Below are 8,366 nucleotides of genomic sequence, written 5' to 3' on the forward strand. Positions count from 1 at the left end.
GGGAACACAGCGGGCGAAGTCTTCGAGAAAGGAGAGAAGATAATCCAGATTCTCCTAAGAGCCGGTTTTGCCATTAAACGGAGTAAGGTCAAGGGACCTGCTCAGGAAATTCAGTTCCTAGGAGTGAAGTGGCAAGATGGACGCCGCCTAATTCCAATGGAGGTGATTAACAAAATAGCAGCCATGTCCCCACCAACCAGCAAGAAGGAAACACAGGCTTTCCTAGGCGCTGTGGGCTTTTGGAGGATGCATATCCCCGAGTATAGTCAGATTGTAAGCCCTCTCTACCTTGTGACACGGAAGAAAAATGATTTCCAGTGGGGCCCCGAACAACAACAAGCCTTTGAACAAATTAAACAGGAGATTGCCCATGCGGTAGCCCTTGGGCCAGTAAGGACAGGACAGGACGTGAAGAACGTGCTCTACACCGCAGCCGGGGAGAATGGCCCTTCTTGGAGCCTCTGGCAGAAAGTGCCTGGGGAGACCCGAGGACGACCGCTGGGATTCTGGAGTCGGGGATACAAAGGATCTGAAGCCAGCTATACACCAACTGAGAAAGAGATCCTGGCTGCCTATGAAGGAGTTCGAGCTGCCTCAGAAGTAATCGGCACCGAAGCGCAGCTCCTCCTGGCACCCCGACTACCAGTGCTGGGCTGGATGTTCAAGGGAAGAGTTCCTTCCACACATCATGCCACCGATGCCACATGGAGTAAGTGGATCGCTCTGATCACGCAGCGAACCCGGATAGGGAATCCTAATCGCCCTGGGATTCTGGAAATTATCACCAATTGGCCCGAAGGTGAGAGTTTCGGACTATCCTCTGAAGAAGAGGAGGAGAAGGTGACACGGGCTGAGGAGGCCCCACCATATGACAAGCTACCAGCAGATGAAAGGCGATATGTGCTCTTCACGGATGGCTCCTGCCGCATTGTAGGGACAAACCGAAAATGGAAGGCAGCTGTATGGAGTCCCACACGGCGAGTTGCAGAAGCGACCGAAGGACAAGGTGGGTCAAGTCAGTTTGCAGAGCTTAAAGCCGTTCAGTTGGCTTTGGATATAGCTGAACGAGAGAAGTGGCCAAGACTCTATCTCTACACTGACTCATGGATGGTGGCCAATGCTCTGTGGGGATGGCTGGAGCGATGGAAAAAGGCCAACTGGCAGCGCCAAGGGAAACCCATCTGGGCGGCGGAGATGTGGCGGGACATCGCTGGCCGGGTAGAGAAGCTGAGTGTGAAGGTCCGTCACGTAGACGCTCATGTAGGCAAGAAACGGGCTAATGAGGAGCATCATAACAACGAGCAGGCGGACCGAGCTGCCAGGATTAAAGTCTCTCAGGTAGATCTGGATTGGCAGCACAAAGGAGAATTATTTCTGGCTCGATGGGCCCATGACGCCTCCGGTCACCAGGGGAGAGATGCAACATACAGATGGGCTCGTGACCGAGGGGTGGACTTAACCAAGGACATTGTCTCACAGGTCATCCATGACTGTGAGACATGTGCTGCCATCAAGCAGGCCAAGCGGGTGAAGCCTCTATGGTATGGTGGACGGTGGTCAAAGTACAGGTATGGGGAAGCCTGGCAAGTTGACTACATCACACTCCCCAAAACCCGCCAAGGCAAGCACTACGTACTGACCATGGTAGAAGGAAGCACTGGATGGTTGGAGACATACCCCATGCCTCATGCCACTGCCCGGAATACCATCCTGGGCCTTGAAAAACAAGTCCTGTGGCGACACGGCACCCCGGAGAGAATTGAGTCTGATAATGGGACCCATTTCAAGAATGGCCTTGTAGACACCTGGGCCAAAGAGCACGGCATTGAGTGGGTGTATCATATCCCCTACCATGCACCAGCTGCTGGAAAAGTTGAGCGGTGCAACGGACTGCTGAAAACCACTCTGAAGGCACTGTGTGGGGAGACTCTCAAACACTGGGAGCTGCATTTAGCAAAGGCCACCTGGTTGGTCAACACCCGAGGTTCCATCAATCGAGCTGGCCCTGCCCAATCAGAACTTTTGCATACTGTAGATGGAGATAAAGTCCCCGTGGTACATATGAGAGGAATGTTAGGGAAGACTGTTTGGATTAGTCCCACCTCAAGCAAAGGCAAACCCATCCGAGGGATTGTTTTTGCTCAGGGACCTGGTTCCACGTGGTGGGTAATGCAAAAAGATGGGGAGACACGTTGTGTACCACAAGGGGACCTAATTTTGAGTGAGAATGGTCTGTAATGTTTCATTGTATATATATAGATAGATAGATAGATAGATAGATAGATGTATATAGTTTTAAAGGGATATAGTTTTTAAAGAGGGTTAATTTGGGCATGACATGGATGGCATAGAATAAGGGGTGGATAATGTCCTAGTTAGGACAGCTGAGATCAGTTCATCATGGTGGGTGTAACCCAAAACTGTATTCTATAGCCTTCCATGTCATTTCCCAGAAACTAGACTATTGTTGTCAATAGACTATTCGCACCCTCTGCCCATAGAGCATGGTGGGTGTAACCCAAAACTGTATTCTATAGCATTCCATGTAATTTCCCAGAAACTAGACTATTGTTGTCAATAGACTATTCGCACCCTCTACCCATAGAGCCTGACTCCTCAGGCTATAAACTAGGTGTTAAGAGGCCTGTGAGATAGAAGGATGTTTCTGTCCTCACACCCTTTGTGAACTCCCCGCCCTGAGGGGAGTACCAAGCATTCCTGCCTGAACTGGAGGATATATAATCTTGGAGTTTTGGAACATTTTTTCAACCCACTCGTGGGATCCAGAGGACGGCTGCATCTCATCGCTCTCAACCAGACTTAGACCACCACTGGACTGCGATCACCAGTTCTGGCCAGACTGCAGCAGCTCTCCCACCAGCAGGTTCTTCCCCTCTCCCTTTACTTTGGACTCAAACAGGGCCCAAGGAACACCACTTTGTTCAGGCCCCAGGGTACTGGGTTACACATTTGGGTTTTTGTGGGTTGAGACCAATTGTTTGTTTGTATTATTGTACTTACTGTATTATTTTAATAAATTGTTATTCTGACTTATAATCTCTCCTTTGAGTTGGGTTCATTCCCCCTGCTGGTTAACTTTTAAACCAGCACACTCTTGCAAAAGATTTTGCCATTTGCACTTCAAAAACATTCATGGAAGGCCAGAAGTTTTTGTTAAAACTACAGATGTATCCACTTACTGTATCTGTTAGTCTCATGAACATGTGGATGGGAATGCCTCTGAATCTGCAGTGCTAAATAATGTGAGACTTACTGAAGAGAATGCTTGCTGGTAAAATATAAAGCCACACAGAAGTGAGCATATTGGAGAGGTTTTATTTTTGTCACTATAGATGAATGCTAGTGATTATGTCAGGACTTTAAATTTTTGCAGTGTTCAGCAACCACCATAAATAAACTCCCGCAAGCAATGCAAAACCCAACAACAACAAAAAAAATCCAGCTTCTCTCTTGGCATTAAAGAAAGGGGCAAATTTTTTAAACTATGTTTAATACCCTCATGTATAGGTCTTTTGAGCAGTCTTCGAACATGGTTAACACTGAGATTTCAAGCTCTTAAGAAAGCTGGCTGAAGCTTTCCATACCACGCTGAACAGCCTCCACATAGTAGGGCAAAACTGACTACCTGTCCATCACAACAAAACAAATTATATATCCAGGTGCAGCTGGATATATGCAGGAATGGATCAAAACAATCGAAACCAAAAGACTTGAGTGACCCTCAGTGAAATGTGCCAAGCAACAGAACAACAGGCAATAGGCAGAAGATAAAGACTGGAAGTTCCACATGAATATGAGGAAGAACTTCTTTACTCTGTGTGTGTGTGGCTGTGCACTGGAACAGATTTCCAAGAGAGGTTTCTGAGTAGGGAGGTTGGGCCAGATGACCCACTGTGGTCCCTTATACCCTTACCCATTCTGTGACTCTGATTCTGTCTGTTTAATTTCTCTGAAAGGTGCTCAAAGAATGACAAAGTAACAGAGATCAAATCATGGATCAAAGAAAGGTAGGTGTTTTCAGAACACATTCAGATAAAAATATTTTCTTTGTGGATAGGTTTCACTTGAGCAACTAGGGTACTTAAATTCTGATTTGCAAAAATGATAGAAAGATTTTTGAAACTGTTAAATGACAAAAGGTGATGACTCTGAGACACTCGTATAATCTTTATACAAGATTATTGTTACTACGATAATTTATTACAAGTTTCTTATATGGATAAATGTATATCAGGAAGTGGGAAAATAAAGAAAATGAAAAGGAGCTCTTAAGCAGGCACTGGGTAGAGGCTGGCCACAAGGGGATATGTGAAATATCAATTCAAGGAGTGTGGGCAAAAATGGAGGCATTAGAACTGTTAATGCACAGAATGAAACTGAATATCACAGAGGGAAGAGAGGTGGCCATGGCTGGACCAGGGAAATATTCAAAGGGTCTAAACAATAAGAAAAGCCAGAATCAAAGAATATAATTTCACTCAGTATTTAACCATGTGATAAACATAACACTCCCCCCAACCAAACCAAACAACGAATACACTGGATAAAACTATCTTGGAGTCAAAATTACTTTTAGAAAGGTGATAAAAGTAGTAATATTGACAATGGACCATCAGACCTTGATTTAGTGATAACTCTGGATCTGGTATTGATTTCAGAGAATCAGAATCAATAGCACCGGAAATGTATTTATTTAACTAAATATTAAGTTCCCAAGGATAAACTAGAAAACAAATGCTGTAAAGAAGTCTGTCACCTCCTTATTTCTTAAGAGCAATCTTTCTATTTTTTCCCCCCATAGTCACTGAACTAGCAATGCTGATGCTATTTTAAGCTTAATTTTGCATGAAGAGGTTGAGAAAAGAGTATAATACAAAATTATTTTGAATTGAAGGGCCCTGCTGCCTTTCAGTCATAATGAAAGAACAGACAAAGGAAAGTCTACAGAGTTCTTGGTCTGAATGGGAGAGAAGTGCTTTCAAAGAAGGGAGTTTGGCCAGGGAGAGCAGCAGAGTGAGATATTCATGGACTTGTTGGTGGAGGAAACTCGTAAATAAGTCAAACACGGAAAATGATGTTGCGTGGGTCTTTATATAATAAAGAAATGGAGTCAGCTCTCCGATGAGATGGCAATCAAAGAGATTTATTCAAATGCGGCGCTCCTTCTTATCCCTTAAAACCATGTGACCTTGTGACCAATGGGGTTGTCCGTTTCAGCCCATGTCCCTCGGGCTTCTCTGTCCTCGGTGCGTCCCCTGCACCTTTGGACATGCCTCCTACAAAATGAGTTTAGAATTTCAGTCCCAGGAAAGCAGTGAAAATATGTTGGAAATGCAGCTGTGTCAATGTTCACTGTAAGGAGTACCCTAGGAATGTCTAAAGTTAAAGAAATGGAGAACTTCGAGGCAACTGATAATGGTTATGGAAGAATTGGGAAAACTCAACCCTTGGAATCACAGATCCAGTATCAATTTTTTCAATAGTTTTCTTGTTTTTGAAGTGGTTCTGTGGTGGATAAAGAGTTTGTTTATGGAGAAAAGTAACCAGAGAAACCTATATCTGTTAGCCGAATACTTTATAAAATTCAGAACATGTTTTGAGAGAAATAATTATTAAGGACATCAAAACAAATAAGAGGCTGGATAAATGTCAAAAAATTTTACCAGGATAGAAATCTGAAAATCCTCTCACCTTTTCTTGTATAATCAATTATTTTCAAGGCAAAGCAAATACATTAACTAATACTTAACTAATTAGATTTGCAATAAAATGGTATATGAATTTCCTATTAGATAAACTTGATAATGAGGATGGTAAAAAAACTCCAATCTGTCAGGAGAGGAACTGTCTAAAAAAGGAGATAACCATATAGGGTAGAGGGAGTTTATTATTAGACTGCCCCAGGAGAAACTATTGGAATATATCTCTAACAATCTTTTTATTAATGTCTGTGTAAAGGCTCAGTGTTTAGACCCCAAATTAATTTTGCTGATGGTTTAAATTGGCAAGGCATCATTAATGCAGAAGAGGATCATAATATGCCAGTGGCAAGACTGGATGAACTTGAGAACTGTGATCACAGAAATGGGACGGTATTAAAAATTTGAAATACATGGGTCATATGAAGATTTTCTGCTAGGATTTGGGATCTCATCATTAAAACAGACAGAAGAAAAAGCTTGATCAAAGAATGATACAAGTAGCACAAATGATGCAATGCTACAGAAAAAAAATTCAATTCTAGAATGTGTCTGCGGAGGCACCACTACGGAGGGAGGGAAGGGAGGGTGTGACTGGATGAAGAACATCTTCACTATTGTATAACCCCAGTGACCTGTGTTTGTGAAAGATAGCTGAAGTCAGAAAAGCTGCAGAGAAAGGCTAGGGAGATGATGAGGGGAGTAGAGAGAAAACAAAGACATCTTGTCACTTTTAGCCAAGTAATTTGAAGACTGAAAAAGTATTTAGCATACATAGACCTGTATTGCTTGAACATGTTCTTGTTTAAGACTACTGGGAATGAGATTCTTCCAGTCGTATATTCCTACATCTGCTGATTTTGGTTCCTTTACTACTCACCATGGAATTTCTCTTAAAATACAGCAGCTCTTCAGAGACTAGGCATAGGGAATTAAAAGAATTTAAGTAAAATAGCATACGCTTAGATGCTTTCATCCTGTCTCGATCTGCCATTAGATGCATTTAAGGGGAAAAAGCTGTGGAAAATGTGCACAGTGAAATTCTGGCTCCAGCAAAGACAATGGTGAAAAGGAATAGTTATGGTTTCCCCCAGCAGTATACTTTGTTTGAAATAAGGTAGCTCTAAGTAGTTCATTTTTATGGTCATCTGATCTTTCCATTGTTCATATTCTTTGTTCAAATTTAGAAGTGTTAACGTAACCATTTTTTAAAGAATAAAACCTGAGATTATAAAAAAACTAATATTCCTGGAATGAGGAAAACAGGATAAGTCCTGTTTTCTTAATCTGAACAAATAATTATTAGGAATTTAAAAAACCCTCACAAATCCTTAAGCACACTTTCTTTGGAATGAAATGATCTTACATTATGGGAGAGAGGAGGGTTGTAATTTTACTGTCTTTCACTGTCACTCAATAAATTTCAAAAATTATTGGAAGCAGGTTCACCCAAGACTGTTATCTGTCTTTTGAAATACACACAAACTCATAGGACAGTTCATCTAAATCACTTTGAAACACCCAGCAGCCTGGTACTGTAATGCAAACAGAACTATTTTATAAATCAGTCAGGAGAACTCATTCTTTAAAAGATATGCTACATTACTGGAGGCAAAAAGCTCTCTGTTTTGTTATATAACAATGACAATAACTCAATTTAAGTGTATAATGATCCAAGTCAGCAGTCCACAGCAACAAAAATTTAATAGCAGCCTTATCTAGTTTGCTGACACGTTCTTCTCTAGAAGCCATTATAGGCTCTTCAGTATACAAAACAATTGTCTCTAATCTTTAATATTGCTAAGCAGTGGGGGGCAAATAGGCATTTTAGCACAGCTTTGCTTTTTATAAACAGCATTTAATATATTCACGTGCTCTTAGACACAGAGCTGTATGTCAAATGTTTCTGAAGTTTGGCCATTAGAACAGACACTCTCAAAGTAGAGAAGCATATCTGCACTCCCATGATGCCCTTTAAAATGGATTGAATGTCACCTTGTTGCAAAGGCGGAAGATTCCAGTGAGGGCCTCCTTCAGGAACAGTGTGATTTCTGATTATCTCCTGATGTAAATTAAAGCCATGATAAAATTAATGTGCTCCAGAGAACCATTATAAAGAAAATCACTCTATTAAATACAAAACCGAATGTAATTTCCTCCCTATTTCTTTCACTAGTTTTCTATGTACTACATGTAAAGAGTACATACTAATGCCTATACTGAGTAGGTTGTAATGACCGTTTAGCTTATGATATGGAATACTTATTGGGGTAGTAGTCCTGGGACAAGGACAGCAACAGAGGAATATGCTGTCAGAAAAAACCCCTCTATCTACATCTCAGTCATGGATGTTCATAATTCATTCATTGTGTTCATTTAAATGCCACTTTTTTTTACTGTTACAGTTTACAAGGCAATCAGAGGACATAAGATATCAATACCTTTTTTTATGGTTTCGATAATGCTGCAGTGCTTTAGCATTACGTACTGGCCCTTCATAACAGAAAGGTGAAAATTAGCGTACAAAAAACATACTCTTTGCCTGAAACACAAGATTTTATAGAGAAGGCACTGCCTGAGTCCCTGAGTCCAGTCACATGTCATCATAGATTAGTGATTTTTAGTTGACGCATTTGAGAGATGTGA

Source organism: Manacus candei, unplaced genomic scaffold, assembly GCF_025592945.1.
Source record: "Manacus candei isolate 608988 ecotype Guabito, Panama unplaced genomic scaffold, ASM2559294v1 h1tg000011l, whole genome shotgun sequence".
Taxonomy (NCBI): domain Eukaryota; kingdom Metazoa; phylum Chordata; class Aves; order Passeriformes; family Pipridae; genus Manacus; species Manacus candei.